General features: G+C 42.4%; 1 protein-coding gene across 7 annotated transcripts in view; it reads left to right on the forward strand.

Moving 5' to 3' along the window:
- DPP6 (dipeptidyl peptidase like 6) overlaps positions 1–24,989 on the forward strand; it is a 1,188,326-nt gene that overhangs the window by 696,436 nt on the left and 466,901 nt on the right. The window lies entirely within an intron of this gene.

A 24,989-nucleotide genomic window follows, 5' to 3' on the forward strand; every position in this document is an offset into this window, starting at 1 on the left:
TCAATTACGGGGTTTAATTTAAATTAAAAAGGAAACATTCTTTCAAGATACATAGTGTGAATCAATCAATCAATCATAAAATCTTCCTTTATCTAAATTAATCACCTTTATAAACCTTTTAGTGGTTCTTGATTTCTTAAAGGATACAATCAAAATTCCCCATCTTGATATCTAAAGCTTCTTAAGCTAAATCCCATCTCCCTTATCATTTCTTTTTATCATCTCTCTCTCTACTCTCCTTTACACATATTCCATTCCAAATAACCTACATGTTATACCCCAAGCCCTTCTCAGTCATTCCTCAGAGCTGCGTTTTTATCTGTGGTTGCAAAACAGATCTGCTGTCAGACCAGTTCTGACTTGACCTTTCTGTGAAGTTGCCGTCAGGTGTCAGCAGGGGCTGTGTCTTCTGAAGGCTGGATGGGGCTGGAGGAGCCTCCACCTAACTGTCCCCCTTGCGTGGCTGTCAAGTCAGTGCTGGCCTCACACAGGTTGCTGAAGGGTGCTCACGGCATGGTGCCTGGTGTCTTCCATAGAGATCCATAAGTCCAAATCGGAAGCTCTGGTGGCTTTTGTAATCCAGCCTCTGAAGTCACACACTGTTATTTCCACTATGTTCTGCAGGCCACTTGTAGCCAGCCCTGATGGAGTTTGGAAGGGAGTGAGTAGCAAGAGGCCTGGATCCCAAGGGTCATCTTGAAAGCTGGCCACCACAGGGCCTTTGTCCATCCCAACAAAGCTCACCCCGGCCCATCTCTGCATGCTTCCTTCCACACCCTGATAGATCCTTCTTCCTCTATGAGCCTTCCTGACCCACTCTAGATTGAGGCGACTCACCACACACCTGAAACCCTTTAGCACATAGTATCTAGACCAAGCGGGTGGCACATGTTATATTCACATGTAGAAGACTGATCCCTGGTTGAGTGACACTCTAGATAAATCACTCACGTTTCCAGGTCTTAAAAGATTACCTTCCATATGGTGGTATGAATGGAGATTCCCTAATGACCACTACTCAGAATTAAGAAGGTAAAATATGCCGCATATAATATATTCAATTCCTTCAACACTGTGTGGCTTTGGCTAAAGTTAACTTGCCTTCCTCAAGCATGCTTAAATTTGGTGTGAGTAGTAGGTCTGTTGCAACTTTGCTGAGTTTTGTGGAGAATTTCATATTACAAATTCTCTAGGTTGTGAGCTCTGAGGTACAAGTGGCTTTGTGAGACTAATGCAACATTAAGATCCGTTTAAAGGTGCCTGTGGGTCCCTGAGCTATCTTGGGCTCCCTTCTGAATAAGCAAAAGGGATTAACTTGGTCTCAGTACAGTGTAGGTTAAATTTTGACCCAGCAGTTGAACTCTTTTACAAGAATAAGTCTATTGATAGTAGCGTTGGGTAGTACTCTGTCATCTAGAATGCCCCATTTTCTGGCCAGGCTGGAGAAGTGCATTTTCAGTATTGGAAATGCTGAGTCATTTTCCCCATTACAGATATTTGTCTTTTAGATTGAGTTGAGCACCTCCTTTGAGGCATCCAAAAATGACAGGGATTTTGGATGAAGCAAGGCTAGAATTGTACTGGATGGTCTTGAACTTGAACCTGCAGCTTCTCACCCTTCCTGCTGCACCCTCGTGTTGGAGTTGCATAACTTCTGGGGGAACCACGCCAGAAAGTGACAGTAGTCCCCCCTTATCGTCAGTCTCACTTTCTGCAGTCTCAATTACCTGTGGTCAACTGAGGTCCAAAAGTATTAAATAGAAAATTCCAGAGATAAACAATTCATAGGTTTTAAATTGCACACTGTTCTGAGTGGCATTATGAAATCTCACACTGTCCTGCTCCATCCTGCTCCGTCCTGTTCTGGGACGTGAATCAGTCCTGTGTCCAGCATCTCAGGCTGTGTACACCACCCTCCCATTAGTCAGCAACATCATCTTCTGACAGCCGACCACGGACATCATCATACCGATGATACAGGATCACCCAAGCAGATGATCCTGCTTCTAACCTATTGTCAGAAGGTCAGTAGTAAGCCAACACAACACGATGCCTGTGTCATTCCCCGGACTTCATCTCATATAGGCATTGTATCACCTCAGATCATCACAAGAAGAAGGGTGAGTACAGTACAGGAAGATATTTTGTGACAGTGAGAGAGAGAGAAACCACAGTCACATAACTTGCATTGCAGTACACTGTTACACATGTTCTATTTTCTTATTAATTCTAAAAATAAAATCTCTTGCTGTGCCTCACTTATAAATGATACTGTATCATAGCTATGTATGTATAGGAAAAACAGCACATATCAGGTTCACTGACATCTGCAGCTTCAGGCATCCACTGGGGGCATCCACCTGGTGTGTATTCTCCCCCATCAAGGATCGGGGAAGCGATTGTAATTCTCTGCTAAATTCTAGTCTGTCAGGATACTTAGTGTTTACAAATTTGAATAAATATGAGTTAAAACGAATTATAGAAATGCTGTTTTCCTGCTTTCAAGTGCAAACATTGACCTCAGTGGACAACTCGGGAAATGTTTCCAGATCCAGCTTCTAGGAGGCCTGTGGCTAGCTGGCTCGCTCTGTGTGCAGACCATTCACATGCAAAATCTCTTGAGCAATTCATGTCTCAAAGGGTCTCATAGGCTCCGTGAAACCATGTTTACAGTTCACCTTGCTTATCAAGGCCTTTTTGGTTCTAGACAAAAAGTCTATTGCAACCCATGTCAAGCTGTGATATTATTCAAATCACTGGAGCCTGATTTCAATGATCGTTTTCTGTGTATAGCTTCAGGATACTCAGCCTATCACCCAGGAGGTGAATGAAGCAGGTCTGAGGTGTCTGGGCTACTTTAGGGTGATTTCAGGGTACATCTCCCCACCAATTACTTTCAAAACTGACTCGCTGTCATGGAAATTCCTTATTTGGAATGGTTTGTGTCTGTGGTTGCAATGCTGTTCCAACTTTCATCTACATGAAACTCTCCCAGAAATCTTAAAATGTAGTTTTTGTTGCAGTAGGTTTTGGGTGATGGCCCCCCATCCTGCTAGTCCACGTACCAAGCACTGGAGGTATTTAAATGCATAAGCCCCTTAGAAAAATACTGCCCGAGACTTTCTAAACAGAAGTCCTATCTGTAGCTCAGGCCATTCCCACAAGCCCCAGCCTGTGAAGGCTCCCTAGGCACCTGATGTGGGCTAGGCCCTGACCTGACTTCATGATTTCTCCCTTGGGTTTGTCCCTCCCCACCTCCCACCCCCCTCCCAGAAGCAAAGAGATGGCTTCACCTTCTTTACCCCCTGATTTGGGCAGTGGCTGCAGCATCTTTATACTCTCTCAAGTCGGGCAGTTCATTCATCTTATTTCCTCCCTCCCACCGCAAGTCAGTTACTCTGTCCTTTGGGTGGTGATCGTGTGCACGATGGCTGTGCCAGGTTTCCCACCTGCGTTTGGTCCTCCCCGTCTTCACGGCTACTCTGTGCCACCCTCATCGCCTCTTGCCTAAACCCTTCAAACCAGTGCAAAAGCTACCTCTTACTTGCTTTTGTCATTCATTCTTCACTCTTCTGCCAAAGGGCCATTACTAATGCATTGACAGAATATTATTACCCTTCCTCAAAATCATTTCTGTCTCTCCATGGCCAAAACCCTTGCACAAGAGATCAGTTTGATAAACAATTACCACCTGCTCATAGCCTAGAATCCAGCCACACTGGGAAATGTATCCTTTAGTAGATAGGACATGCAATTGCAGGAGTCTTTGTCTCCTAATTTTCCTTCAGCCATAGCAGAACCTAAAAAGTCTGCTCCCCTTCTAAACTTCTGTGTCCATTTCACTTTCTGCAGGAAGCCAACCCCAACCCCAATTCCACCAGCCCTGTTCCAAATCAGAAAAACCTGCCCCACCTTGCCTGCCGCTAGCTCTGGCTCTTATAGCATCCTTCTGTTCTGTTAGTGTTGTTCACTTAAGTTCTTCTTACAACATTGTAAGTTTTGAATTACAAAAACTATGTTTTATTAATCTTTGTGTCTCCTAAATCAACCAGCAAAGAACCTTGTTTACAGTAGCTGCTTAATAAATATTTAATCCATTTATCAATTGAATACAAGGGTTTCTTGAATGTTTTTTCTTAGATTATGCAAAAGGAAAGTGTGAAAGATGAAAGGAAATCACATAATGAAGTAATGAAAGAGAGTGGAGAGGGGGCCGCTGGAATAGCTGATGTCAAATGTACCTGAAACACAGCTCTATCTGAGAGTCCTAGAGGGTAGGAAATAAGTGACCTCACAAGAAACCATTCCTCTCCCTGCTCCCTACTTTACAACCAGATTATGTTACTTCTGCCCTCTTTGGGAAATGCTATGTTAAATGTTATTTTTCTGTAATTTGTAATGACCTGAAAGACAGTTCCTATAGAAACATGAGATTGAGAACCCGTCAAACAAGTATCTCTACCATCAACTAAAATAAGCACCATGGACCCTTCTTAAGAAGTGAGGGTCTCATGTTTCAGGACAAGCATGTTCAAGTACCACCAGCCAGGAAGGCCAACCAGGGCAAAGCTGTGCATTCCAGACCCTCCAGGGCTACGGCGCAGGGCACGTGACCTGTGTTTTAGGCAATTGTGAGTTAATGGAAATGATATTAGCAATCGTAGGAAATGACTAACATTTACCAAGCATTTAGGGAATTGTATCAGTGACTGATGGAAATGGAATACAAGAATTAATGTTCCAGGAATTAATAATGATCCTCAGAAAAGCTTATGGCTTCATCCACAGGCTTTTGTCATTTTAGTATCAAAGGCAAAACAATGGAGAGACTGTGGTTCATTCCTCTTTCCTTGAATGGGCGTTTGCATGTTTCAACATGCTGGAAGGTTACCTTCTTAAAATGTCAGCTCATTATTCGTGTGAGGGTGATCATACACTGGTATTAAATGAAGAGTTGAGGCTTATCATTTTAGACACGATGGATATGCTTTATTTACAGATAGTCATCCTTCCAGGAGTTAAATTCACATTGACTATTTTTTAAAATAGTGCTCACAGCTTAGTTCTGGATATGTTTGCGTTTTCCATCTCTCTCGGCTGCTTGAGAACAGAGCGACCTTAGGAAAGAACAAGTCCTGAGCAGAGAGCATTCTCCTTTCTCCCACAGTTGCATTTGCGGGGAGAGGCATGCCTGCTGATGTGCACTTCACCAGCGACCTCCCACACCCTTGGTTCTGCCCTGGCCTTGTCTTCCTTTTTCTTTCCTTCTCTTGAAGGGGTTAGAGCCCAAAGCCTGAAGGAAACCAGTCGATAACTGGTGAACGCTGTCTGGATAGAGAACAGCCCTCGAATTTTAAAGCACAGTTTGTGTAAGAGTTTATGGGCTCTGGATCATCTGATAGTTCTATTTTTAGTTTTTTGAGGAACCTCTATACTCTTTTTTTCATAACAGCGGCACCATTTTGAATTCCCAACAGTGTGCTCCACGGTGTTTCCAAAATAAGTGAAATCAGGACCAGCACCCCCATGCCCATCTGCAGCACCATTCACAGCAGCCAAGGTGTGGAAACAACGTAAATGTCCATTGAAATGTGGAAACAACGTAAATGCCTTTGACGAGTGGTTGGGTAAAGAAAATGCGTTATGTACATACAACGGAATATTATTCAGCCTTACAAGAGAAGGAGAAGGCCAGGCACCGTGGCTTTTGCCTGTAATCCCAACACTTTGGGAGGCCGAGGCGGGCGAATCACCTGAGATCTGGAGTTTGAGACTAGCCTGGCCAAAACGGTGAAACCCCGTCTCTACTAAAAGCACAAAAATTAGCTGGGCGTGGTGGCGGGCACCTGTAATCCCAGCTACTCAGGAGGCTGAGGCAGAGAATTGCTTGAACCCAGGAGGCGGAGGTTGCAGTGAGCCGAGATTGAGCCACTGCACTCCAGCCTGGGCAACGAGAGGAGAAGAGAGAAGGAGATCCTGCCACTTGTGACAACATGGATGAATCTGGAAAATGTAATGCTAAGTGAAATAAGCCAGTCACGGAGGGACAAATACTGTGTGATTCCACTCATAGGAGGTCTCTAAGGTAGTCAGACTCATGGAAGGAGAGAATAGAATTGTGGTTGCCAGGCACTGGGAGGAGGGAAATGAGGAGTTACTAATGAACAGGTATAAAATTTCAGCTTTGGGGGTGGGTAGGGAATGGGGAAATACTGGTCAAAAAATGCAAAGTTTCCGTTTCACAGGAGGAATAAGTTTTGGAGATCTATTGCACGGCATGGTAACTATAGTTAATAATAATGTATATTTCAAAATTGCTAAAAGAGTAGATTTTAAATGTTCTCACAACGAAAAATAAGCATGAGATGATGAATATGTTAATCAGCTTGGTTTAATCATTCCACAATGCATCCATCAAAACATTCCATTGTACCCCATAAGCATATTCATTTACTATTTGTCAATTTTTTTTCCAAAAAATCATCATGCAAAATGAGTAAGTTCTACAGATCTGCTCTACAACACCATGCCTATAGATAACAATGCTGGTATTTTGCACTTAAATCTGTTAAGAAAGATGATCTTATGTGAAGTGTTCTTACCACAATAAAACTTTAAAAAATAAAACTAATAAAGAAAATAAGGCAAAGTTTAAAAAAAAATGATCCTGGGCTCTGGAACTAAGCATACCAGGATTTGAAGTCTGAGTCTCCCAGTTACTAAGTGTGTGACTTTGGGCACCCACGTCGCGTCTGACACTCAGTTCTACATCTGTAAGTGAATATAACAATGCCTCATTTTCAGCATCATTACAAGAAATGTAGATCCTGCCTCAGGGTCTTGCATGGGGCAGTAACCAGAAACTTGTAGCTACTGTTATGTGACTGCCATACTGTCTTTGGCCCTTGTAAGCTATGTGATTTTAGACAAATAATTTGAATGTCAGTTTCTTTTTTTTTTTTTTTTTTTCTTTTTTTGAGACGGGTTGTTGCTCTTCTTACCCAGGCTGGAATGCAATGGTGCAATCTCAGCTCACTGCAACCTCCATCTCCCAGGTTCAAGCAATTCTCCTGCCTCATCCTCCCCAGTAGCTGGGATTACAGGCATGCATCACCACGCCCAGCTAATTTTTTGTATTTTTAGTAGAGACAGGGTTTCACCATGTTGGCCAGGCTGGTGTTGAACTCCTGACCTCAGGGGATCGGCCCACCTCGGCCTCCCAAAACGCTGGGATTACGGGCATGAGTCACTCACTGCGCCTGGCCCTTGAGTGTTAGTTTCTATGCCTTAGAAAGAGGGGATTGGACTGGATGATCTATTTGGGGGGTGGTCTAAGACTTTGATGTGTATGAGTTGTAAAGTAATATAATAGATCCAAATGATACCAAAAGCTTTTGGTGAACCCAGTCAGTTTAGTCAAACAAGTCATTAGTGGAGGAATGAAACCAGCTATTTAAATTAAACACTGGCATGTGCCTGGTTTATTACAGTGGCGCCAGTGCCCAGCATGTTGTAGGCACTAAGGAGACATTTATTTAATGATTGAAAAGCGTCAGTCACAGCTACAGGACATAGAAAGCACATTGCAAACTGTTGAAAAGATGTAATGAAGTGACAACTTAGTAAAGAATGGACAGGGTCAGGAAAGCAGGAAAACATGGTGAAACATTCTGGGATTAGAATGGCAAGAAGTTGCTACCACCCCTTGGCCCAAGGGAGCAGTTACTGAAACTCAGCAAATGTCTGTAGTTATAGAGAAAGACTAAGGACAGTATCTGTGGGAATAAATACCTGAATTCTTTCCTAACTTTTTAATCTCTTGGTCAAGCCTCAAATTTATTGGCCAAACCTAACTAAAAGCTAGAGCACAAGGAAATCAGGCTGAGGCTGGTCTGTAGAGGTCACTCTTCCTAGACAAAGAACAGATGGAAAAGGGAGCAAAAAGGATCTCCAGGGACAAGTGAAGAACATATAGCACTCTAGAGAAGCTTCCCATAGAAGCAAATTTGTGTATGTGGGTGGGAACTAGGATATTTTATTTGTTTGGGGATGCTTTTATTACAGGTAAAAGCAATAACTGCATATTTTGGTCTGAGATGTATTTTTTCTACTAATAAAGTTAATAGGCCAATAAGGGCAATGATCACCTTCAAAAAACACACTTTTCACTAGTTAATGCCAGGTCTGATCAGCACATTTTAGATGGATGGATGGTTGCATGGATGGATGAATGGGTCGATGGGTAGATGGATGGTTGGATGGATGGATGGATGGATGATGAGGAGGTGGTTGATGGATAGGTGAATGGGTAGGTGGATGGATGGATGGATGGCTGATGAGGAGGTGGTTGATGGATAGGTGAATAGGTAGGTGGGTGGATGGATGGATGGATGGATGGATGGTGAGTGGGTGGGTAGATGGATGGGTAGGTGGATGAAAGGTTGAGTGGATGGGTGGGTGGGAGGTGGGTAGGCTTTGGCTAAGTTAGGATTCCTCCCTTTAGAAGCATAGCAATGGTAACATAGAGTATTGGCAAGGCAACAACATTTAGCCAGAAAAGACAGATCCAGAGCAGGGTCTCCCAGCTGGCTTGCAATAAATAAATTACTTCTTCATAATTTTGTCAAAAATGTTCAATGTGCTTGGTTTTAATGACCAGGAAATATCTAGCTGTGTTGAAGCCCACCATCTCAGGGGGAGGTATTACCTGCTGATGGTTCTCAGCTTGTTGAAAGGTCACATCCTAAGACTGTGTGTTGTTGTTAGTGTGATTACAGAAAATCTGTGCCCTCTTTCTAACCTGTGTCAAAGATAAACAAAGCATGACACAAGGTGATAAGAACAGATTTTAATCAGTAACAACTATTGCAATAGGGAAAAGAATACAACGTGAACTAAATTCAACTTCCATTTGTACAGCAGTGACTGGGCATTTATAAAAGGAGAAGGAAGGAGTGGAGAGAGTTAAGCAGGATTTAGTAGAGTCAGGGAGGTGAAAAACCCTGAGGGTTAGCCATTGTACATGTGGTAATGTCAGTGGTGTCTGAGAACTGGCAATTATGGAAGTTAGGATTCCATCCTCCCACAGAGACCGGACACAGAGGCTCTGTCCTCAGGTGTCAGCTGGAACAAGTCATAAGCTCTTTTGGCAGGTGTGGCTTTTCTCTGGCAGGCACTTCTAGTTGGGGGACAGCCAGGGCCATCCTAGGAATGTGACCTTGTTCTGTTAGAAACTGTGTTAGTGTTTGTTCAAGTCTTTATAGACCGAGGTTAAGGCCTAGTTAAGAAAGGACTCAGAGAAATCTGACTGAAATTTGGTCAAGGAGAGAGTGCTTGTCAATTGTTGTTCTTTAGGCATTTAGGTATCTCTGAATACCCAAATAGAGAATACAGACAGAAACGAATAAGCAAACTATGTTGTCAAGGAACAGTTTTATTGTCAAAATGTATCTCAATGATGATTAATGAATTGGAAAGTTATAAGATGCTTCTATTAATCACTTTTCTAAATGAGTTGAGTTTTGCAGCACAGCTGAAAATTTTGATTTCATTGTTTAAATCCAATATTGGAAAGAACTATTGAGTGCAAGTTAAAGCCGGAAACTCATAGAGGCAAAGAAACATAGAGGATGGTCTGTTTCCCTACTGCCATAGACTCTATAAAGAGCTTGTTTCACGGCCTTTGTTTTCGATGTTTCTCCTCTGGAAAAAAATAATTGCCAGTTTTCCCACCAATGTGGACACATATATGAAAATTTTTTGACTCTTCCCAACCGGATTGTGAAAATGATACTGTCCTCTCCTGTTTTTGCACGCCATTAGAGAGATGAGGTGCAAGTGTACCATAGGCCTAGAAACCTTGCGACATCAGCTACACACTGTTTATCTCAACTCACATACACAGATATTTGTTGCAGATTAGGGTGTTGTCTATAAAGAAAGAAAAGTGTTCAAAGAAAACCTGCTAGGTGATGTATTTGTTTTCGCTTATTGCTATTACAAATTACCACAAACTTAGTGATTTAAAACAACACAAATTTATTATCATATGAGGTCCAAAGTCTGAAATGGGCTTCGTGTAGCTCAAATCAAAGTGTCTGCAGGGCTAATTCCTTCTGGAGGCTCCAGCGGGGAATCTGTTTCCTGCTTCTAGAGGTTTCTACATGTCTTGGCTCAGGGCTCCTTCCTCCGCCTTCAGAGCCAGCAATCGCTGCCTGTGTTTTTCTAGTATCATATTACTTGACACCGACTCTTCTCCCTCCCTCTTCCACATTTAAGTACCCTTATAATTAAAATTGAGCCCACGTGGATAATTCAGTATAATCTCCTGTTTTAAAGCCAACCGATTAGGAATACTAACTCCATCTGCTGCCCTGTTCACGTAACGTAGCCACAGGTTCTGGGAATTAGGATTTAGATGTCTTTGGGTGGCCTTGTTCATTACAGTGAAGCAATTTCCATCTGCTGCAGATTCTAGATGTACCAGTTGCCACTTGACAACTGCGTGACTTTAGGTAAATCTCTTGACACTTAAAACAAGTGCTTCCCTGGCTCTTCTCATTTGCAAGTTGAAGGCACTGTGTTAGGTAACCTCTGCCATCTCTTTCAGAGCCCTCCAAGTTTGAGGAATCCTTTTGATCAAAGGTGAAGATCGTGAAGTGTAATTTGCTTTGCCGTGGTTATTGCATTTTCGTTGATTTATTTTTTTATTGGATACCCATGAAGTCTTATGCACATTTAAAGTTAATTATTTCTTCATTATATAATTAAATGTAGATGAGTCCCAGTGTAAAGTGTCAGATGGATAATTTATTCTTCCCAAAAGAAGAACAGACTCACTCAGCAGCAGCTTTTCTGCTCTCTCTGGAAACCAGGTATTGAGTCGTCTTAGATTAACTCATGGTCTTACTTAGAGGATTGGGTATGGATTTTAACAGATTACAGTCATCTTGGATGCCTTCCAGAAACTGATTATAAACTGTTTTTATTTTTTATATGAAACACCCAACAACACTGCGTAGAAATTAGATACTCCTAAAGTGGATTTGAACCAGTAAAATTAGCTGTAAATATTGAAGCATAACTAAGGTGTAGAGTCTTCACTTTGTAGGCAATTGGTGCAGCCCTGAACATTACTCCCCTCTGGAGCTTAGCTATACAATTCTAATCACTACTGTGATTTCTGCTCAGTGGGCCATCACTCATGATTTGAAAGCATTGGCTTTGTCCCTATGTGGGCTTGCTAGTTAGTTGATACATCCAGGAGTGTGGTGGCCTCAGGGGAATGGAATTTCTTTCTTCTATTTATAGGTTAGTTTGGGGAAAAAAAAATGTGTGTGTGTGTGTGTGTGTGTGTGTGTACTGAGATGGAGTCTCATTCTGAATCCCAGGCTGGAGTGCAGTGGCATGATCATAGCTCACGGCAGCCTTGACCTTCTGGGCTCAAGCGATCCTCTCACCTCAGCCTCCCAAGTAGCTGGGACTACAGGCATACACCACTATACCCGGCTAATTTTTAAATGTTTTGTAGAGATGGGGTCTCACTATGTTGCCCAGGCTGATTTTGAACTCTTGGTCTCAAGTGATCCTCCCACCTCAACCTCCCAAACTCCTGGAATTATAGGTGTGAGCCACTGTGCCCAGCCAAAAATATTGTGCATATTTTTAAGCACCGGTTGGCAATAAGTTTGAGGGTTACAGGGCTAAAACAAAAGATGAGATTTTACTCCAAAAAAACTTGGGGGCTCTTTTAGAATTGGATTCAACTTTCTTCCTGCTATAGAGACTATAGATTGCTTGATTTATGATGCAAGATTTGATTCTTCATGTCATCTTGCCAACATGGCTGCTGCAGTTGTCTTGTTACTCCAGCTCTTTACCCAGCATACTGTTTGCCAGTTGAATGCTATTCAAGCCAGAAGCTTGGCAAAACACTTTGGTACAATAAAAATATATTTAAGAATTTAACATTTTGGCTTTCATTGTAGTATTGAGTAGGGAATGGGAAATTAGCCAATGATAGGACTACTGGGGTCTACATTCAAAGAGCTTTTACAGCACCATCTTTTGGTAACTTATTTGGTTGAGGACCTACTAAATATAAATAATCATGTGGGAATTTGGTGAGCTATGGTAATGAATATGATGTGAGATGACTTTGGAGGTGTTTGCAGTTCCGTAGCAGAGACAGACACGTGTAGAAAATCCTGTATTGGTTTTATTCCTTGTTGACCATAGTGCTTTTGGTGGGGTGCATCTCTTTAGAACGTTGTGGTTGGGACATACAAGTGGAAGGTTCCTTTAATGTCTGGTTCCTATATTGGTGAGACACAGCCTTAATGTATTATTCTCCAGAGGGGCAAACCATCCATGACTATTTTAGAATTAAGCACTTGTTGCTCTGGCTACTTGGTCACTGTGGAGAGGATGTGTTGGAATGACATATAAAACCATGAGGTGATGGTTTTGGAAAAATGTCAGCCAAGTAGCTTATTTGGTACTCTGCCTTAAAACACACACACACACACACACACACACACACACACACACACAAACTGAGCCATAAATATTCAAAAAAGTTTGTATGCATAAAACACAAAATTCCAAGGGAATTATTTGTTTCCTACCCTAGGAGTCAAAAGTGTTTGTTTAGAATAATGTGTAAGACTTTCTTACCCCGCCCCCCAGGATTACCAATTCCTCTAACAATGCCCTTTATTTGTGCATCAGTGCTAGTAGGTTTCTTTAATCGAAATAATTTTGGTGAGGGTGTCTATGCATACAGAAATAGCTGCTAAGATCATTAATATTTTATTGTTGAAAGCAGTTTTATTTTATAATCACATTTTCATTTGATGTTTTTAGTTTTCTGCTTCTCTCACATAAATGCATGGTGTTGAGAGAGACACAAGTATTTTTGTCTCTAATATCTTAAAAATTAGGAATAAGTGCATTCTGTATTGTTTTGCATTCACAAAATAGTTTTGAAAAAGCTTGAGATTAAGTGAAATTTGTATGTTTTTAACCATAGTTTTTGTGGGACAAATCTAAGCTTTATCTCTTGGCTTTATATGTGGTTGACATATTGATTTATGCATTCTCTTTATTCTGTAGGCTTTCTTTTTCCTTAGAAATAAAGTCACATTCAGTAGTTAAATAATACTTTATTCAAAACTACAGTGATTTGAAAATAACCTTCAACTGTCAGAAGAGGCTGAACTTGACTGAAATATGGCCTCCTAACTCAATATTGCACATGAATCTTAGCAGAAGTTATCATAAACATTTAAATATTTGCACTTGGTATTTAGACATTGATTTTCACCAATAACTGAATAGATATAAAGCCTATTTTTCTTCTTTAGCCCACATGAATATCAATTCAGTTTGTTTTTTGTTTCTTCTGAGTGATTCATAGATGAATGCCTAGTGTCTTCATTTGCAAGCTGTTCATGGAAGAAAGCCACTTTTCTGTTGCCTCTGTAACCATTGCAGGGCCTTCAATAGCAGCCTTCAGACACTAGGCATGCATTCAGCATTGGAATAAATAGGATAGCCAAGGGTAGCTAATTATTTTCAGGTTAATTCCTAAAGAGTTAATTTGCATTGCCTTGCCCAAAATCAAACCAGCAGAACATTTTATTAAGCAAGCCTTTTGTGTGAGTGGCATGGAAGCACTGAATCAGTTGCTGTATCTTTTAATCTAAATTATCGTCATTTTGAGCTTTATATTAATACACTGGCTGAGAAACGTTATTTAAAAGAAACCTAGGTAAATTGATAGCTCTATGTTCCAAATTTTTCTGAATAAGAAAACAATGATCTGCCAGATGAAAAAGGCAGTTCAGAATGTGACATAACTTCTGTTGAGAGATTTTTGTTGAAAATTGGGAAGTATGAATTCTTCACAGACTTTCATAAAATATTTTAATACTCTTATTTAAAAAAACCTTGAAAAGTCAGAAATCAGTTAGAATAATTGACTTCTAGACATAAAAAAATTCGTTTAAATTGTATTTATCCTGGATGTCTTCTTTTTTAGAATAATACACCTAAAACAGATATTCCACTAATATAGAGTGATTGAAGTATTCAGAGGAAGATTGCATTTTAAAGCTATAAAGAACTTTTAAGAATAAATGTGGAAAACAGTATGCAGATTTCTTTTTTTTTTTTTGTGACTGCCTTCTTTCACTTCGCATAATGTTTTCTTTTTTATTATACTTTAGGTTTTAGGGTACATGTGCACAATGTGCAGGTTTGTTACATATGTATCCATGTGCCATGTTGATTTCGTGCACCCATTAACTCGTCATTTAGCATTAGGTATATCTCCTAATGCTGTCCCTCCCCCCTTCCCCCACCCCACAACAGTCCCCAGAGTGTGTGATGTTCCCCTTCCTGTGTCCATGAGTTCTCATTGTTCAATTCCCACCTATGAGTGAGAACATGCGGTGTTTGGTTTTTTGTCCTTGTGATAGTTTACTGAGAATGATGTTTTCCAGGTTCATCCATGTCCCCACAAAGGACAGGAACTCATCATTTTTTATGGCTGCATAGTATTCCATGGTGTATATGTGCCACATTTTCTTAATCCAGTCTATCGTTGTTGGACATTTGGGTTGGTTCCAACTCTTTGCTATTGTGAATAGTGCCGCAATAAACATACGTGTGCATGTGTCTTTGTAGCAGCATGATTTATAGTCCTTTGGGTATATACCCAGTAATGGGATGGCTGGGTCAAATGGTATTTCTAGTTCTAGATCCCTGAGGAATCGCCACACTGACTTCCACAATGGTTGAACTAGTTTACAGTCCCACCAACAGTGTAAAAGTGTTCCTATTTCTCCACATCCTCTCCAGCACCTGTTGTTTCCTGCTTTTTTAATGATGGCCATTCTAACTGGTGTGAGATGGTATCTCACTGTGGTTTTGATTTGCATTTCTCTGATGGCCAGTGATGATGAGCATTTCTTCATGTGTTTTTTGGCTGCATAAATGTCTTCTTTTGAGAAGTATCTGTTCATGTCCTTTGCCCACTTTTTGATGGGGTTGTTTGTTTTTTTCTTGTAAATTTGTTTGAGTTCATTGTAGATTCTGGATATTAGCCCTTTGTCAGATGAGTAGGTTGCAAAAATTTTCTCCCATTCTGTAGGTTGCCTGTTCACTCTGATGGTAGTTTCTTTTGCTGTGCAGTAGCTCTTTAGTTTAATTAGATCCCATTTGTCAATTTTGGCTTTTGTTGCCATTGCTTTTGGTGTTTTAGACATGAAGTCCTTGCCCACGCCTGTGTCCTGAATGGTAATGCCTAGGTTTTCTTGTAGGATTTTAATGGTTTTAGGTCTAACATGTAAGTCTTTAATCCATCTTGAATTAATTTTTGTATAAGGTGTAAGGAAGGGATCCAGTTTCAGCTTTCTACATATGGCTAGCCAGTTTTCCCAGCACCATTTATTAAATAGGGAATCCTTTCCCCATTTCTTGTTTTTGTCAGGTTTGTCAAAGATCAGATAGTTGTAGATATGCGGCATCATTTCTGAGGGCTCTGTTCTGTTCCATTGATCTATGTCTCTGTTGTGGTACCAGTACCATGCTGTTTTGGTTACTGTAGCCTTGTAGTATAGTTTGAAGTCAGGTAGCGTGATGCCTCCAGCTTTGTTCTTTTGGCTTAGGATTGACTTGGCAATGAGGGCTCTTTTTTGGTTCCATATGAACTTTAAAGTAGTTTTTTCCAATTCTGTGAAGAAAGTCATTGGTAGCTTGATGGGGATGGCATTGAATCTATAAATTACCTTGGGCAGTATGGCCATTTTCATGATATTGATTCTTCCAACCCATGAGCATGGAATGTTCTTCCATTTGTTTGTGTCCTCTTTTATTTCACTGAGCAGTGGTTTGTAGTTCTCCTTGAAGAGGTCCTTCACATCCCTTGTAAGTTGGATTCCTAGGTATTTTATTCTCTTTGAAGCAATTGTGAATGGGAGTTCACTCATGATTTGGCTGTCTGTTTGTCTGTTATTGGTGTACAAGAATGCTTGTGATTTTTGTACATTGATTTTGTATCCTGAGACTTTGCTGAAGTTGCTAATCAGCTTAAGGAGATTTTGGGCTGAGACAATGGGGTTTTCTAGATATACAATCATGTCATCTGCAAACAGGGACAGTTTGACTTCCTCTTTTCCTAATTGAATACCCTTTATTTCCTTCTCCTGCCTGATTGCTCTGGCCAGAACTTCCAGCACTATGTTGAATAGGAGTGGTGGGAGAGGGCATCCCTGTCTTGTGCCAGTTTTCAGAGGGAATGCTTCCAGTTTTTGCCCATTCAGTGTGATATTGGCTGTGGGTTTGTTGTAGATAGCTCTTATTATTTTGAGATACATCCCATCAATACCTAATTTATTGAGAGTTTTTAGCATGAAGGTTGTTGAATTTTGTCAAAGGCCTTTTCTGCATCTATTGAGATAATCATGTGGTTTTTGTCTTTGGTTCTGTTTATATGCTGGATTACATTTATTGATTTTTGTATGTTGAACCAGCCTTGCATCCCAGGGATGAAGCCCACTTGATTATGGTGGATAAGCTTTTTGATGTGCTGCTGGATTCAGTTTGCCAGTATTTTATTGAGGATTTTTGCATCAATGTTCATCATAGCAAAAGAGGGAATCCTCCCTAACACATTTTATGAAGCCAGCATCGTCCTGATACCAAAGCCTGGCAGAGACATAACCAAAAAAGAGAATTTCAGACCAATATCCCAGATTTCTTAAAAGAACTAAAAGGAGATCTGCCATTCAATCCAGCAATCCCACTATTTGGTATCTACTCAAAGGAAAAGAAGTCATTATATCAAAAACACACCTGCACGCATAGGCTTACTGCAAAAAAAATTCACAACTGCAAAGATATGGAATCAACCTAAGTGTCCATCAACCAATGAGTGCATAAGGAAGATGTGGTATATATGCACCATGGAATACTACTGAGCCTTAAAAATAATGAAATAATGTCTTTTACAGCAACTTGGATGGAGCTGGAGGCCATTGTCCTAAGTGATGTAACTCAGGAATGGAAAAGCTAATATTGTTATGTTCTCACATACAAGTGGGAGCTAAGGTATGGGTGTACAAGGCATACAGTGTGGTATAATAGATTTGGAGACTCACAAGTGGGGAGAGTGTGAGGGGTATGAGGGATAAAAAGATACATATTGCGTACAGCGTACACTATTAAGATGATGGGTGCACTAAACGCTCAGACTTCAGCACTGTACAGTTCATCCAGGTAACCAAAAACCACTTGTACCTCAAAAGCTATTAAAAGAAAATAAAACATAAAACAAAATAAAAAGAATATATAGCCTACTTCCTTAGGTTTTGTAGTCAAAGCGCCTCTGATTTAGAATCTAAAGGCCTGGCCTCAGGTCTGATTCTGCTACTTTACATCTGTGTGACCTTGGGCAAGTCTCTTAACCTCTGTGAACTTCTGCTTCTGAGTCTGTTTAAAAAAAAAAGTATAATTTGTCTTATCTTTGTTTTGATCAAATGAATGCGTTCTGGGAAATCCATCCAGCTGGTCAGTGGAATCCAAGTGTGAGCACAGCAAGGCCTAATGAATTTGCTGATGCTTCTCTGACCACCTAGCTGCACAGCTGGGTCGGCAGCCAGGCCTACCACCCAACCCACCTCTGCCGAGGCCCAGCCTTTCCATTCACCTTTCAAGGGAAGAAAACATCACATGTATTGGAAAGCATAATGCCTCTAGTGCCTCTCTTTCTTGATTGTTGAAGTTGGGACTCTCAACATTGTCGTTCACTACTACAGAGCATCGCTTTTAACAGCCACATAAAACAACCCTCTTGGGTAACACATTCAAGAGGCTTCCTGAACTCGGGAGGCAATCTGGGCAGGCTTACGGCTGTGTGACAACAGAAATGCTGTTTATTTGAGCGTTGTCAGGAAGATGTGTAACTGTCGTGGTTAAATATGGAGAAACAGGTGCCAGCCTCAGAATGGCTACCCAAGTCAAGGAGGACCCAAGGCTAATGTGGAGACCACGTTCCTCCCTGGAGTACTGGGATTAGGCAGGGGTTGAATGAGGTGCATCGAGGCCGATGAAACACAGCAGTACCACGTGTCTTATGTTACATCAGCAATGCAGGTCAGGCTCGTCGTAGACATTTCAGATGGAGCTGGGTATTATATCACAGTCCTGGCATTTATTATGGTCACCACCAGCACAGAAGATTCCTGGCCTGGTGCTGTCTGGTTTCTGGACTACAGGCCATCCTTCCTGACATTCTAAAGCCTGCATCCCACCCTCAAAGAGTCAGACAGCAAGTTTCCATCCACACTCCCAGTTCTCAGCCTTTGAAGGTGAGAAGCTCCTCTTCTCGGGGCCGCTGTCAGAATCTCAGGGTTCGGCACTGCTGTGCTCACCTCCATTCCCCAGGCTCCTCGACAGCCTTAGATGCTTAAACAGGCTGCTGCATCTCATCTCTGGACCAATGCTTTCATTTTCCTGTGAGTAGACAGCACTAAGGCACTGGGTTAGTTTCATGATGCAAGTCAATTGGGGAGGCTTGCTGCTACAGAGATGCCCTTTATATGTTTACTTTAACTTCTTGCATCAGTCAGTTCAGGCTGTTGTAGCAGAATACCACAGACTGCGCAGCTTAAGCAGCAGCAATGTATTCCTTATGATTCTGGAGGCTGGGGAGTCTGAAGTCAGCGTGCTGGCGTGGTCAGGTCTGGTTTGTAGATGGCTATTTTCTTGTGTCCTCACATGGCAGAGAGCAGAGAGCAGGCTCTTGAGTCTCCTTAGAAGGGCACTAACCCCATTCACCCTCATGACCTAATTACCTCCTGAAGGCCCCCTCCTAGTGCTGTCACACTGGGGAGTTAGGATTTCATTGTATGAATCTGGGGAGACACAGACGTTCAGTCCATAGCATTTCCCCAGCCATGCAACACAGGTGCCCTTTGGTGTTGTCTGCCTAGGTCATGTCTGCTGATAGCCACCGTGTGTTGACTGCCCACTCTGTGCTCGGCACTCTGCTAGATACTGTTTATGTTGTCTTTAATCCTTACTTCAGTGCTGCAAGGGCTGTGTTATTCCCAGCTGACATCCGAGCTTCCAGGAGTTTAATGGATGGAAACTCAGCTGGCACATGGTGGAGGCAAACCCAGGGATGTCAGACTCATTCGAATGTTTCTTTCATTAAGTCAAGTCTGCCATTCAGGAAACCAATATTGCAAGTTCAGCATGTGAAAATGTCACTAGGCTCCACGGTGCTAGAGAGGTGGATCCAAATGATGTCCTGTGCTCACGGTGCTTACTTTGATTAGCACCCAGAGAGAAGACATGAGCAGCACTGGTCGTGTTCAGATGAAAGACGTGCACCTCGAGCGAAGTGTTGGTGAAGTCCTCAGAGGAAGGAGGAAAGCAAAGGCCTGTGTTCAGAACACCGGGGTGCCCTGAGAACAGCTGCCAAGGATGCTCGTTGGGAGCCACAGGCCACCAGGAGGAAGCGCCAAGGCCATCCTTTAAGATGCAGTTACATCATCACTGAGCAGCACCAGCTCAGGGCTGCTTCAGCAAGCCTAGACCCACACCCACCCTGCTTCCCTGCACCACTCCCCAGGGCCTGCTGCACACCACCCACAAAAGGCAAGTGGATGGTGGAAGAACACTTCGGGCCACCAGCTCCAAGGGTTCAGATAGCTGCTGTTGTCAAAACCTCATGTCAGACTCTGTTTTTCTTTTTCTTTTCTTTTCTTCTTCTTTTTTTTTTTTTTTTTTTGAGACGGAATCTTGCTCTTGTTGCCCAGGCTGGAGTGCAGTGGCACGATCTCAGCTCACCACAACCTCTACCTCCTGAGTTCAAGCAATTTTCCTGCCTCAGCTTCCCGAGTAGCTGGGATTACAGGTGCGTGCCACCACACCTGGCTAATTTTTATATTTTTAGTAGAGACGGGGTTTCTCCATGTTGGTCAGGCTGGCCTGGAACTCCTGACCTCATGATCCGCCCACCTCAGCTTCCCAAAGTGCTGGGATTACAGGCGAGAACCACCACACCCAGCCTTTCCTTCTCCCTTTCTTACCTGACTTCCTTGGAATTGGTATTCAGGACCTTCCTTTTTTCCTGGTATCTGCCCAGTGATCCAGGACAGCGCTCAGCTCCTGGTAGCCCTGGGCTCTGTGGTTTCAGGCTGGGTACATCTGTTCCTGTGCCCAGATCTCAGCCTGGCCCAGCTCCTTGGCCTCTCCACCCTCCACTTCCCTTGGAAGAAAAAATAGGGGTAACGGTAAGGAGGTGCTCTGAGTAAAGCAGTTTCCGGATCCAAAATAATTCAAAGAAATGAAGAGCAAAAATCACAGTACAAGTAGTTTAGCTTTTCCTCAGTTAATCTGCAATAATATTAAGTAAAGCTAGTTTTAAGTATTTAGGCTTTAATGAATTCCATGTACTAAGTTGCCTGGCTGTCTTCTAATACGTGTCATTTGAAGATTCTCTTGAAAATTGTTTCTATCATGCTGCTATGTTATAAGAACATAGTTTTCATGCATTCTGGTATGGAATGTGTATGTTGCTGTCACTTATTTAATAATAATAGTCACAATTAACCAGTACAAATATTTATGGCCCTAAGTACCCTGAGATATGTTGCTTGATACATGTCTGAACATTTTGGACAAAAAGAGGCCAGTGTGGGCCAATGAGATAGCCTTTTAATAGAGAGATTCTTTTTTCTTAACAATGATCTAGGGGTTTTCGGGGGGAAACACCCCCTTCTCCATCAGGGCTGAAAGTGCTCTTGTCCATGGGTTCTGTCACACGTATATGAACAGGCGTTCAGCACCTGCACTGGATTTTATAATGCATTGAGTTTGGTTATCGTCGTTATTGTTTTTACCAGTTTATTTATTCATTATGGTGCTAGCCACAAAGCTTATGCATGCTGAGCGTGGGTTTCAAATTTTGAGTTTTGCGGAAACATTCAAGACACAGAAGTGGGCATCGCAGGTCATGAGTTCTGTTCGATAATGATGTCACTGGTCACCCGTGTTGCTTCTGACTTGGTAAAAGAAAAGTTGTACTTAGGAAAAGCTGCCCTCATATAATGTGTACTCACAGGGTAGTTAAATAAGGCCAGTCAAGGGCTGTAAGACAGCCAATCAGAATTTTGTTTCTAAATGGGCATGTTTCGAAACTGGTCTATGATGTGCTAATGGACAGAATTTTGCATTTGAAAAATTGCCATCACAAACTCTTGAGCCTTCCATTCTTAAACCAGTTGCGAGGGGCTTTACCGAACTGACTTATCCAGGTTACAGATGTAACAAATTCCTGTAGGTAATGGCTCTCATACTAGACTGCAATTTTTTTTTTTTTTTTTTGAGACAGAGTCTCACTCTGTTGCCCAGGCTGGAGTGCAGTGGCAGAATCTCAGCTCACTGCAACCTCTGCCTCCCAGGTTCAAGCAATTCTCCTGTCTCAGCCTCCCAAGTAGCTGAGACAGTGACTACAGGTGCGTGCCACCATGCCCGACTAATTTTTGTATTTTTTTTTTTAGTAGAGATGGGGTTTCAACTTATTGGCCAGGCTGGTCTTGAACTCCTGACCGCAGGTGATCCGGCCGCCTCAGCCTCCCAAAGTGCTGGGATTACAGGCGTGAGCCCCTGCGCCCGGCCTCATACTTCATTGTTTATAAGAGTGTACTGGGCACATTGTGAAACGCGAACGTTCTCCCACCCTGTCCCCAGAGACTCCAGTTCAGAGGGTCCAGGAATCTGCATTTGACATGCACACCCGGGGGGTTCTAAGGCTATTTTCATACCATCATTTTGAGAAATACATAAAGCTATTTCAAACACTCCTCATAATGTCAATTAGTCTTCTCCTTCTGTCCTAGGAACTAGATAATTATTATTTCTTTTGTCCAAAATCCTTTGGATTATACAGATGCATTATGTCTGGAGGCAGTAGTTAAGCTCTGGCCTGGCCCCCTTTTCTCCAGATAAGTCCACTGATTATCTTGGCCTTTCCTTACAGGTCCAACTTTCCAACAAAATCATCACTGTTTGCTTTCCTTTAGGCCTGCATGTTCTTTTCCTCTGTTACACAATGTCTGAAGTAAAACAAAGATTTCTGTCTTTCCTTTCGTGTTGCACATGTTACGACTAAAACACATGCCTCAGGTCTCAGTCTACCCTAAACTGTGGTTATTTCTTTAAAATCCAGTTTACCTCTAAGAAAGATAAAGGCGTCCTTAGGCTTTTTAACCCTATAACAATTTAAAGACATTGGATCATAAAATAATGTTTAACCTGGACTGATACAATCAAAATAAAACATTAACAGTCTGAATTTTGTTTAAGATAGAAACTTAGCCCTCTTGTTCCTGGTATGTGCGACTTCATGAAAAGCCAAATTTCGCTACTTAAAGTGCAGACTATGTTTTTATAGTTTCAGGTAGAAATTATTTGGAAATGTACCATGCTGCTGTAAAACAAACAAACAAACAAACAAACAAAAGCCACCCTAAGCCCATATTTTCTCCTTTTGTAACACTGCAGAGTTATACTTTCCACACAGATGTCGTGCCTGCAGGGCCTTTAGATGCATGCTGGCTTTCACCCTAAAGGTCCAGACTGCTGGACTCTTCAGCCACTTCACCCTTCCCTCTCCGCTTGCTGCTGGCTTTGGGGTTGCAATCTGCTTCCCACTCTCCTGCATCTGACGCGCTCTTCCATTTTTCTCCCAGTGCATCATGGTAAATTCTCATCTTCATATTCCTTCTCTTCTCCCACCTTTGTTTCTGAGCTGCTCACCTGAGCTGTTGGGAGTGCAGCTGGGATCATCAGCATTTTCCAATCCAGGTGCTCTTATCTCCTGATCAGCAAAATAACCCATCACAGAAATGACTGAATTAATGACTCTCTGGATAGTTGAGTCTCTTCCACGTTTTTGATCAGGGCCTGCTCATACTCAGACTCTATTTCTTGTTTGTTATTGTTGCTTTTATGTTGATGGCTGTTCCCAAGCAGAGAGAATTTATTTTATTCTATTTTTATTTGTATTTTTTGAGATGGAGTCTCACTCTCGTCACCCAGGCTAAAGCGCAGTGGTGCAGTCTCGGCTCACTGCAACCTCCGCCTCCCAGGTTCAAGCAATTCTCCTGCCTCAGCCTCCCAAGTAGCTGGGATTACAGGTACATGCCCTTATGCCCCGTTAATTTTTGTATTTTTAGTAGAGATGGGGTTTCACCATGTTGGCCAGGCTGGTGTCGAACTCCTGATCTCAGGTAATCCACCTGTCTCAGCTTCCCAAAGTGCTGGAATTAGAGGCATGAGCCACCATGCCTGGCCAAGAATTTCATTTAAATTGTGGATTACTAGGCATTAATTATGTCTGTGTGAGAGAAAGTGGTAGAGGGACATTGAAAGAGCAACAGGGATAGAGAGACAGAGAGAGGAGAAGGAGAAGGAGGAAAAGAGAGAGAGGAAGAGGGAGGAAGGGAAGGGGGTACTGAGAGATCACACCAAACTCATTGCACGTTCCTGTGAGTCGCTGCCACAGGCTGCACTGGGCCAACGCTTTCCCACCAGTTTCACTAGTGGAGTTGACCTCATTGGAGTCTCTTTGCCATCTTCTGTGAGGTTGGAACCATGCAGAGTCCTGCATTTTCCTCCGTCTACCCCTAAGTCCTTGGGTTAATTATGATCTGTGTTGGCTTTTATCACCTTTGTGAAAAGATAAGAGCCACCAGTAATGAAGACTGAGTAAATGAGCCAGTGAAACAGAGATGGGGATGTGCACGTGAAACAGAGACGGGGATGCGCACGTGAAACAGAGACGGGGATGCGCACGTGAAACAGAGACGGGGATGCGCACGTGAAACAGAGACGGGGATGCGCACGTGAAACAGAGACGGGGATGCGCACGTGAAACAGAGACGGGGATGCGCACGTGAAACAGAGACGGGGATGCGCACGTGAAACAGAGACGGGGATGCGCACGTGAAACAGAGACGGGGATGCGCACGTGAAACAGAGACGGGGATGCGCACGTGAAACAGAGACGGGGATGCGCACGTGAAACAGAGATGGGGATGTGCACCCAACAGGCTCCTGGATGATTATTGACGGACACGTGTCAACTGCTAAATGTTATTTAAAACTTGTTCTTGCCATCCTATCGTCATTTGTTGTCCTCCTGAATATGGAAATACAATGATTAGAAGGCAGTTTTACCATCCTGAGATATGTGCACCACTGATTTTGTAATTTGTTGCTACCTTCTACTTATAGTAAATGGTCCATGATACATAAAAGAAATTTATGGCAGAGCTTTTCACAGTGAATAAATATTAGGAAGAAAATACATTTAGACAATAGAAGGGAACAGTGTAATGGGAGATTCTGTGGTCAGGTGTGTGTCATTTATTTTCTCCCAATATTTTTTATAGTTGCTGTGCGAATATCTTACTTTTTAAGGTGCTCAATTCCACAATGGCCTGATATTTGACACATTTTAAGGCACAGCGGGAGAAGGAAGCCATCCTGACCTTTCTCTAGGCACTTTTCTGATGTCAGTAGACGAACTGAATAATTAATGTCTGACTTCTTCTGGAACTTATTTGAGGTGGCTTACAGAATCCTCCCCTGGCTTGCAGTTGTGTTTTGGATAAAAGGCAAGACCAGTGGCACGGTCCACAAGGCCGGGCCTGGTTCTGTTTGTGCCTGTCTGTCCAGCTTCATCTCGGATGCTTCACGCCTCACTCCTGACATGTAGCCACCAGGTTACAACTGCTCCACTGCCTGGGAAACCTGCCTCAGCTGGTCACCACCTCCTTCCTGTATACTCTTCAACTCTCAATTCAAATTCACTTCCTCAAAGCACCCTTGCCTACCCCAACACGTCAGTAAAACTCAGCACATGCCCCATCATTATACTCCCTCTTGACACCTGGAATTCCTGCCCATTGTCC

The sequence above is a fragment of the Nomascus leucogenys genome, chromosome 13 (assembly GCF_006542625.1).
Source record: "Nomascus leucogenys isolate Asia chromosome 13, Asia_NLE_v1, whole genome shotgun sequence".
NCBI classification, from domain to species: Eukaryota; Metazoa; Chordata; class Mammalia; order Primates; family Hylobatidae; genus Nomascus; species Nomascus leucogenys.